Below are 10773 nucleotides of genomic sequence, written 5' to 3' on the forward strand. Positions count from 1 at the left end.
GCGCCAGTTCAGGAAAATACCAACAAACATGTCGGATTATTTCCATATGTCTTAGTCTTTTCAGCAGTTGTACAAAATATTCACAGCTAGTATTACTGATCACAGAAGGTGCATTAATTACCAAATTGTTGATGTGCCAATTCACCAGAGGCAAACCAGACGGCTTTGGACAAGACCTGGGAGAACATGGAAGAGGGTTGTACGCAGGTGCTTGGACTTGGTGTTGTTGTGTGTCAATGTTTCTCATTGCCACCTAGCTGCCTGGAGTGCATACTACATCAAATATCACACACTTTTGCGTTACCATATCCACACAGATTTCCCCCCCAAAACGCTCGTATAAACGTGGAATGAAAAGTGATAATGCAACGCCACTTTTGCTTTTTCTCTTCAGATCGTTTCTGTGTAAAACAGCCTAAACCACTGTAGTGAATCCACCCTTACATGTTCGCATGGTTTATGGATCAAAAAACACATTATTGTCCACATACGGTACATTATTGTTGCTCCTTTATGCCCTGCCTTTCTGAAATTCGTTGGATTTTTACATAGCTCATCGTTCTGAAAAGCACAGTGTGCGTTGTCCCGTGAACGTGAAATACTGATTCATGAGAGGTAGGGAGCTCAGTACGCAACAACAATCTAGGTGAGAAAAGTATATGAAAATATAATTTATGGCTAAAAATACAATTATTCATATATATCCAGTGTTTATGTGAGGTTATCTTTAATTAAGTGGTTACTGTAAATACGAGTGTATATTGATGGCTGCTATTGTTTCCCCTAACTGGAGAGAGAGATGTATTATGTTTATGTCACAAAACTCCCAAATTCCTCCTAAATTTTTGGGTTTTCATCTCTTACGGCATTCTGTAGAAGCATAGCCCATGATTATCTCCTTGTCGCTTAGTGCATTTTATTGCACAATAACTATTCAGTATTAGGCTAAACTAAAGAAATTACTTACTTCTTAACCTGCTGACAACGGCAGATAGCGCTCTCTTGCTCCTCTTAGTGCGTGACGACAAAACTATCCATAAAGACAAAGATGTCAAAGTCAAGCCAAAAGACAGTTGACAAAATCAGACCATGCTGGTCCAGGCTGATTTATGCTGGTAGATGCCTTTAAACCAGCCTTTAAAACACAATATCCTGGTGCCTGGTTATGCTGTTATTTATTTGATGAAAAACAGACTTGAACCTAAATGACCTTTAAAATTTTCTACTTGATAATAATGATTTATAACAGTGGGTTGTTGTAATGGAGTAGGGTCACCAAATCCAATTTTACTGGTTTTATTTTTGTAGGAATAGAAACCCTGAGTTGGTCCCCACTGGATGCTGACATTTAACCCCAGTGCACATTCTCCCTGTAACAGGTACACAAAACTACTCCATAGCAACATCACATGAAGGTCATGGAAATTCATGGAAAACCCAAGCAAAAATATCCTTTTGCGTGTCATTTTAAAAACAAATGATGGAAAGCAAATGCCTGTGTTTCCCTATAGCTTTACATGGCACGCAAGTCTACAAATGCTGCTGATGATGCTTACAATGTCTAGCTGAGAGGTTTCATACTAATCCAATATTATTTTTCAAAACATATTCTCTGTTGGCTATTTGCTTGTATATTTTACACAACACACCATTTACTGTAAAAGACTACAAACTTGTGTATCAAAACCCAATAGAAATATGGAAATGCTAACATTTGTCATGTGCCACCTTTGTGAAATGTAAAAGACGATTAATGCTTTAGTAAAAAAACATTATTCTCTTATATATTTGCCTTATAATAACCTCATTGCGATATTCTTTTTACAAATGGTCATTGGATCTTTTTAAGGGAACACATACTGTTAAAAAAAATGTAAACCTATAGAGCAAAAAACCAAACCTTGTAATGCACTGTACTGTAAGTCACTATTGATAAAAGCGTCTGCCAAGTGCATAAATGTAATTACTTTAAAGTCATCCTCATGTTGTTTTAAACCTGTATGAATTTCTTTTTTCTGATGAAAACAAAAGAAGATATTTTTATAAATGATGGTAAGCACACAGCTGATTGTAACCATTGACTTAGGAAAAACAATATTCCATACGATGAAATTCAATGGGTACTGTCAACTGTGTGCTTACCATCATTGATCAAAATATCTTCATCATCCTCATTTATCACAATAGGCTACTAATATTTGTTTTCCTACTATGGACATAAATGATCAACAATCACCTTTGTGCTTACCATCATCTATTAAAATATCTTCTTTTGTGTTCAAATTCATACAGGTTTAGAACAACAGGAGGATGAGAAAAAGATGACAGAATTTTCCTTTTTTGGGTGAACTATCCCTTTGAATGCTTAAACATTCAATTACCAAATTATTGGAATCTTACTAAATTATAAGTATAAATTTTTTTCAGGTACAGTAACAGAAGAATATCAAGATATCAGGAATATATTGAGAGCCAATAATTTAGCTATCAAAACCACTGAAGAGTTTTATAATAAGCAAAATATTCAACATAAAAATAAATACATGGATGAAATATATTTACTTTATTCTTTGTATTTAGATTGTAGTTAAGATTTGTGTTGATTTCTGATGCTGCTAAAGAAAAGACTGAATGTCTGAATGTAAATACCAGCTTAAGGGATTTTGAAAAACTCCACCCCCACGAAACTTTAACAGGTGAATTTTTGTTTTGCAGAGTTCATCTAGACTCTGCTGTGTGAGGCCTCAAGAATTCACGGTGAGTATGTGTAATTAACTGATTTGTCTAATTGTGCTTTATCATTTACAGTTTAATTTACTAACATTAACATTATGTATAAATCATTTTAAAAAATGACACATAATTTACTATAACTTTACACTGGAACAATTTTTATGGCACTCAGTGCTATTTGTAACTTCTTGCGAAAATTCATGAAAATGTGCATCTAACATATTAGTAGCTGTCTTATAACCAAATAACAACAACCAGGGGCGTTGCTAGACATAAAGCTCTACTGGGGCACAGGCGCCCAATTTTTGCTGACTTTTTTTTGAAAGCCTGCTGTGTGCGAGAAGTGTGCAACACTTCTATACAATGTCATTTGCTTAACCCACTATTCTAGTGCAACAGTTACTGCGAAAGATACATATATACAAGTTTAATCTTCATCATACCTTACGTTATTAACATGTTTGGAGGCATAAATAGCATAACATGTTTGGAAATAATGACAGCAGAGAAATATTTTCTACATTATACAATGACAGCAATGATTATTAACTTATTTTTACAAGAATATTTTAAGAAACCAGTCATTTTATGACTGCTATACTAAATAATCTCTGTCATACACTGTTAACGATTTCCCTGTATTTTTACAGTACGGTACTGGCAGCACGGTTGCCAGTAAGTTACTGTATTTTGGTTTTACAGTACTGTACTGTAATACCATTTTACAGTACACAAACTAGTACTGTACAGTTACAAAGCAGTACTGTACTGTAATTTTACAATATTTTATTACAGTAGTCTATTTTTACAGTAATTTACTGTAATGTCTATATTGACCCATAAATACTATTAATTACTTATTACAGTTAATACAATAATATTATATATAATAGCTAGATATTTAGGTTTAAATCTATAGTTATTAATATGGTAAAAATGCTAAATTAAAACATAATGAATTAAAAGGCAATCCAAGCAATGTATGTATCAAAATTTTATTTAAAAAAACATTTAATTGAAACAAAACATATTTAAAACAAGATTTTAAACAATAATAAACATATAAACAAGTTAAATAAAATAAAATCAAAAGGTATAAACAAGTTTGGAGACCCCTGCTGTAACATATTTAACTCTGGCAAATAGAACACTGTTCCATAGTTTGAAGTTTTCAGTTTAAAGTCCATCATCGACTAAAAGGTAACATTTCACTGTGGTAAAAAGAACACTGGCCCATAGTTTTAAATATTCTACTTGAATTTCATTTAACACTAAAAATAAATGCATTAAACTGTGGCAGACAGACCACAGTGGCCTTTACTTTGAAGTCGTCCATTCGAACTCAATCAGGGACTGCATGAAGCTGTTCACATGGGGGTTAATGGCCACAGCTTTTCTCTGCACCAAGTTCCTTGTCTTTTTGCTTGCTCCTTGTCTGGATGTGCACTTTTTCCCATCTTTGGACTTAATTCTATCCAGAAACCTGTTAGAAATATCATAAACATTAAGGGGCGGTTTCCCGGACAGGGATTAGACTAGTCCTAGACTTAAACACTTTTAAGAGCTCTCCAAACTGAAAATAACTTGCACTGACATATCTTAAAATACATCAGTGCCCTTTGTTTTACCTCAAAATGCACACAGGTAATGTTTTTAGTAAGGCATGTTTGTTAAAACTAGTTATATTTCCTAATTAAACTAAGGCCTAGTCCTGGATTAAGCTAATCCTGGTCCGGGAAACCGCCCCAAAGTCAACAAATATAAGATAGAAAAAGATTTTTAAAAAACTAAACTCAGCCTTGAACTTACTCCTATTCTGAAACCTTTTGCTCTTATTCTACTGTTCCACACCTAATTACATTAAAATACAGAAGATTCACTTACCTCGGAACAAACTCTTTCCTCAATGGACAGCATCCACATGGATCATGTCATGATTGAATGTCCTGAACAGAAAGTAAAATTGTTACTGATTTGGACACAACTTTTTATTCTGAAAACAAAATCTTTTGTCAATAAAGTCCAGGGACACCTCTGCTCAATAAATACAATTATTAAATTTCTTATAACCAAAGTCTAAATATTTCTGTTTGTATATTTCTACATGGCAAACTAAGACAATTCTGTACATGTTGTGTATGGTCGTGTTACAGTGTTGTGTGTGGGAATTGTGAATGAGTGTATACATGGGTATTTAAAGAAGCTGTAGTGGTAAAGTACAAACTTACCGAACATAATGTGCTTGGTGTGTGTCTGGTATCACCCGTTGTGCCTCCACATCTGCCTTAACTCCTGAAAGTGCAAGGACACTCATGTAAACTACAAATAAAAAGTGATCAGCCACATTCCTGTGTACTTTTACATGTGACGTGAAAGCATTTAATATTGCAGTCGAAAAAATACATGACTTGTAACTGTACTTCATGTACTTGCCTGGTTCCTTTAAAGATGATCCATCTTACCCAATCCAGCTTACAAGCAATGGTAAGACTGTAAAAAATACAAATGTTACAAAATCTGTTAGCCATAGAAATAAGTAGACATTGTGAAGGAAATGGTAAAAGAAAATTTAGTAACACTTTACTACAATAGTTTATTACTTAACATTTGGTAATGCCTTAGCTAATATGAACTAACAATGAACAATATATTTTACAACATTAATAATATTTGATAATGTTCATTGTGCAGAGACAAAGTGATTGATTTAAAAATGTATTAATTATCATGCTATGCTAACAAATAAAACCTTTCTGTAAGTGTTTAGTCAGTTGTAAAACAAATATATATATTAGTTGTTATATTATATATAAATATCTAAATAAGCCTTTTTTTTATTATTATTCTATAACATCTTGTCTACAGAAAATCTCTGAAAATGTCTCGTTTAGTGCAGAAAATAGCGATTTATAGTGACAAGGTAAAAAGACTGCCCCTAATGTTTAACCCGGACCGGCTGCGGTGTAACACGCTATTTCACGCAAAGTTTTTTAACTAAGTAGCTAGCTGCTCACTTTTAAGATAAACATGATCGCCTAAATCTGAGCAATCCTGGTGATGCCAGTTTCCTACACGATGTTATATTGGACTATTTTACATCCAGCGATGAAGGATCAGATGACAGAGACGAGAAGACAAAGGTACGTAAATGCGGAGCCCATTCTCTTTTCGTGCATTGATTTGATGTGTTTTGGAAACTTATATATACTGCATGTAATGCATCTGAAGTGGTGGACAATATGCCATAAAAATGTATTGGACAACTTACTGGGCGTGTAAAACGCTTAAGAGAAGATATTCTCTGCTTTTGCTGATATACCGTAATATAATAACAACAACAATAAGCGCGGCAATCCCTTACGTTCATCTGATATTAAGATGAGCCGAGGTCTGAATGATATTTGGTCGAAGTTAAAGCTGCGATGAGTTCGATGCATGTATCCAGTTAAATATGAGGTTTCTTGTTTTCACTTCTGTGGAGTAGTTCGGTACTACTGTCTGTTTACAACCACGAGTCAGCCTTGCCAAACAGTCGAACTTAATACTTTTCTCTGACGCTAACTGAACGGATGAAACGCCGAGATAAACGACCATTATGCTGGGACCGCAAGACCGCGCTGGCGGGTTGTCTTTGTCCATTTCGTTAAAAATAGTTTCATTGTCACCACACTTTCAACACAATATAAACTCACCAAAACCCTCATAATTTAGTTAAAACAACCCTATATTCATTAATAAAGGTGTAAAGCGAGTTAAAGCAGCGGTAGACATCTGTGTGTAACGTTAGCTTACTTTCTGAGGGAGATTGAAACTTTGTTGGCGACCGTTTTTCTCTCTCATTGCACGTTTAAAACAATATTGTGACAAACTATTGACAACATTCTTAAACTAAAAATTAAGTTTTCATGAAACAGAAATATTTCAAACTTACCGAACTGCCAGAAATCAATCGTCCTCCTTCAGCTGCAGCCAGGAGTTGTGCTCTCTCTCCCTCTGTGTGATTTGACTCTGGCGCACTTTCTCTGATTATTGCAAGTACACCTGGCACATTACAGCAATGGCTAGAGCAAGGTTACATCAAGACCAAAATATACTGTAAAATTTTCCCGCTCAAACAAATTTACCCAGAATGCATTATGAACTGCAGTACTGTACTGTAATGTACACATACAGTATAGTACTGTGGATTTTTACAGTAATGTACTGCTAAATCTACAGCGACATCTAACAATGTAGTTACTGCTAACTGTTATGTAAGTTAGTGTCCTAGAGTTAAATATTAGTAAACTAAATATTAATTTCATATCTCAAAATACAGAACAGTATATTACATACATCTGTTGATTTTCTCAGGAACGATGCAATTCTATAGACTTGACAGAGGTTTTCCTGAGATTTTTCCTTTGTTTGAGACCTGACAGGGTGAGGATGTAGTTTGTCTTACCTCCTTTAAACTCATCATCTCTCCTTTCTTCTTCCCTTTCCCTGCTTTGCACAAAACATTTCTGATTTACATCTGAAGCCAATAATGATCGAGTCAAAATAAGATTAGCATTATTATTTAGAAACTTACTTTAGTTTCGTTATGCTTTCATAAGCACTCGCGTGGCGTCACCTTTTGAATGCGGTTGTGCGCGGTGACGCAAACGCGCGCGGCCATGGATACGTGCGTGCACGCGTCAATGCGACTGCTTCGTCACTTTTACAAGCCTAAATTGGGTAACTACTTTGCATAAAGATACGTTATTGCCGCGATTGTCTTTGTAAAGGAGTACACTACTGCTCAAATTTAAACTTGAGATTTACACCGGGGCACAAAAGATTTAAACTGGGGCACATGCCCCAGTAAAAGGGGTCTAGCGACGCCCCTGACAACAACCACCAAGACAATAGTTTCTGAAACAATAGTTACAGTATGTTAACAAGGTAAACTCACACAACCCATTATCTCGAAAATACTTACCTACATTATAGTCACGTAATTTTGTGAGTGTTTTTTCGTGACACTGACACGGTTTTCCGCCTTTTTGCATGAACGTGTCACCAAGGCTTTGAACCTTTTCACGGAACGAAAACTAGAAACTTTTGATGTTTTGCAAGGAACAGAAACAAAACCAGAAACTTTCAAAAAATATATGTTCCGGAACAGAATTGTTTATTTAAAATAATGGGAACAGGTTAATAGCGTTATTTTTTTCCATTCTTCGACAAAATTTCTGTGCAATACTCTGTGAAGTTCACTTCCGGTCGTCTTTGACTTATCTCAGAAGAGAAGCTTGCCACCAGCAAGTAGCCTGCTCAAGCCTAAATTCTGTAGTCTACCAAGTATCTCAAGATGTTTTTTTATACTAAAAACGGTTCGGCTCGCTTGTGATTCGCGGATTAATACACAAATTTAAATAGGGTGAAAGTTGATCATTTGCATGTGTTTTTCAAAGGTGTTTTAAACAATTTAACTGCAAAAAGGTGCTAAAGTGAGAAATAACTCTTGATGTATAAACTTAAGAGAGAGTTGCGCTACTGTGTCTTTACTGTAGTCCATTAAAATACATTTGGCGAATAAAGCAATGAAAAACAACACAATTTTCACTTTATGTGGAGCGACTGTTTATGCTGCATCTTCTTCCAGAAGCGCCGTTTGGCATTCGTCCTCCGTCTGTGTGTGTGTGTGCGGCTGTTTAAGTGCACTCAACAAATGTAGGCATGTCAGAATTACAATTATGCCGCTTACATAATGTAGCCTTTTTTAACTTTCAATGACAAGATAGAGACTTAAGGAAAATTATGTAGACTAATTATTTAAGCTTAAAGGAATAGTCTACTCATTTTCAATATTAAAATATGTTATTACCTTAACTAAGAATTGTTGATACATCCCTCTATCATCTGTGTGCGTGCACGTAAGCACTGGAGTGCGCTGCGACACTTCGATAGCATTTAGCTTAGCCCCATTCATTCAATGGTACCAATCAGAGATAAAATTAGAAGTGACCAAACACATCAATGTCTTTCCTATTTAAGACGAGTAGTTATACGAGCAAGTTTGGTGGTACAAAATAAAACATAGCACTTTTCTAAACGGATTTAAAAGAGGAACTATATTTTATGGCGTAATAGCACTTATGGGAGCACTTCGACTTGGCGCAGTAACACCCTCCCTCTCCCATTATGAGAGGGAGAAGGTGAGCGGACTTTTCAGGCGAGTCGAAGTACTCCCAAAAGTGCTATTACGCCATACAACCCAGTCTCACCCCATTTCGTCAATATTTGACGACACTTGACCATTCATCATATGTTGACGTGAAGGGTATACCTTTCGCGTCATTTTTTGACGAACTGGGGACTTCAATACTATTACGTCCGTTGCATTCTCTTTCCTATTTTATTACCATTTGCGCGTCGGTTTAGGGTTAGATTTACATAATGACATCCCTACCCAAACCTAACTCTAACCCCAACGCCAGGTGACAACTGTTTCTAACCCCAACGCCAGGTGACAACTGTTTAATTTCGCGTACACTGTTTAATTTCGCGTACACTGTTTAATTTTGCGTAATCTAACCCTAAACCGACGCGCAAATGGTAATAAAATAGGAAAGAGAATGCAACGGACGTAATAGTATTGAAGTCCCCAGTTCGTCAAAAAATGACGCGAAAGGTAAACCCTTCACGTCAACATATGACGAATGGTCAAGTGTCGTCAAATATTGACGAAATGGGGTGAGACTGTGTTACGCCATAAAATACATTGAATGAATGGGGCTAAGCTAAATGCTATCGAAGTGTCGCAGCGTGCTCCTAGCGCTTATGTGCACGCACACAGATGATAGAGGGATGTATCAACAATTCTTAGTTAAGGTAATAACATATTTTAATATTGAAAATGAGTAGACTATTCCTTTAATGTACTAATGATCAGCCTACTTATTTGTATGTCCCACAGCTGTGATGGACTGTTATTAACCGGTTCGGGAACTTAATTTTTTTGTTCTAACCGGTTTGGGAACGTCAATAGGGTTCAACCGAAAACCGTGAATGTTAAAAAACTGTTTCTGTTCGGAACGAACCAATTGGGAAAACATTCTGGTTCAAAGCCCTGCGTGTCACTGTCACGTATTGGTTACTCAACTGTTTTGTCCTATTTTATTACCATTGTTGCTTCAGTTTAGGGTTAGATTTACATAAAATGACATCTTTACCCAAACCCAACTCTAACCCTCAGCCTGGCATTAGGGTTAGAGTTGGGTTTGGGCAATGGTTTAAGAATCATAAAATATAAATAATAAACCATGAAAAAATTGTATAAACCAATACTTAAAGTGACATCCTAATGAAACACCAAATCTAACCCTAAACCGAACCATCAATGGTTTGAAAATAGAACAAAACAGTAAACAGAAATACGTGACATGTTCACGCAAAAAGGTGAAAACCGTGTCAGTGTCATGGAAAACACTTACAAAAATTACGTGACTATGGGTACATAATTTCCTGATACAGGGTTGACTTACATTATATGTATTAAGAAAAAGTTTAAGGTCACTTGACTGAAATATTTTTATGATCTACAAAATCTATTGAACTGAAAGCAAATGTCTAAATGTTTGAATGTATTAAAAGATATCATCCTCTCAGTAGTTTACTTTAAAACAAACAATAAATAGAATATATAACCAAATAATGAATAAGCATACAGCGTATAGATGGAATTCTCACAAATTCTAGGGAGAGTAGCTAGCTACTTTAAAAAATAAACATGTATATTTTATATCTGTTGGTATAGTCACAACATAATTTACATACGTAATTTGTGTTTTTCTGTTTGGATTAATAGTTCTACTAAATGTGTACAGTATAGAGTTGTATAGAGTTGTTTTGTTTAAATAAAACATTTAAACAAAAATAATAGTTCTCCTTTTAATTCTAGATTTCAGTTTAATCCACTTGTCACATCTATTACTAGCATCATGAGTACTGAGAGGATGCTGCGTTTTATGTCATGGAATTCAAATGGACTCAAAACGAAGATGGAAAGAGTGA

At 35.3% G+C, this 10773-nt stretch overlaps 1 long non-coding RNA gene across 1 annotated transcript; it reads right to left on the reverse strand.

Annotated features, from left to right (window-relative positions):
* Nucleotides 1–3852: 3852 nt before the first annotated feature.
* On the reverse strand, nt 3853–6941 carry LOC135771688 (uncharacterized). The gene is made up of 5 exons (XR_010542986.2): nt 6665–6941; nt 5167–5223; nt 4962–5025; nt 4618–4679; nt 3853–4216 (listed from the first exon to the last, which is right to left on the reverse strand). It is a non-coding gene; the product is annotated as an uncharacterized lncRNA (long non-coding RNA).
* Between the last annotated feature and the right edge of the window lie 3832 nt (nt 6942–10773).

Source organism: Paramisgurnus dabryanus, chromosome 19 (assembly GCF_030506205.2).
Source record: "Paramisgurnus dabryanus chromosome 19, PD_genome_1.1, whole genome shotgun sequence".
NCBI classification, from domain to species: Eukaryota; Metazoa; Chordata; class Actinopteri; order Cypriniformes; family Cobitidae; genus Paramisgurnus; species Paramisgurnus dabryanus.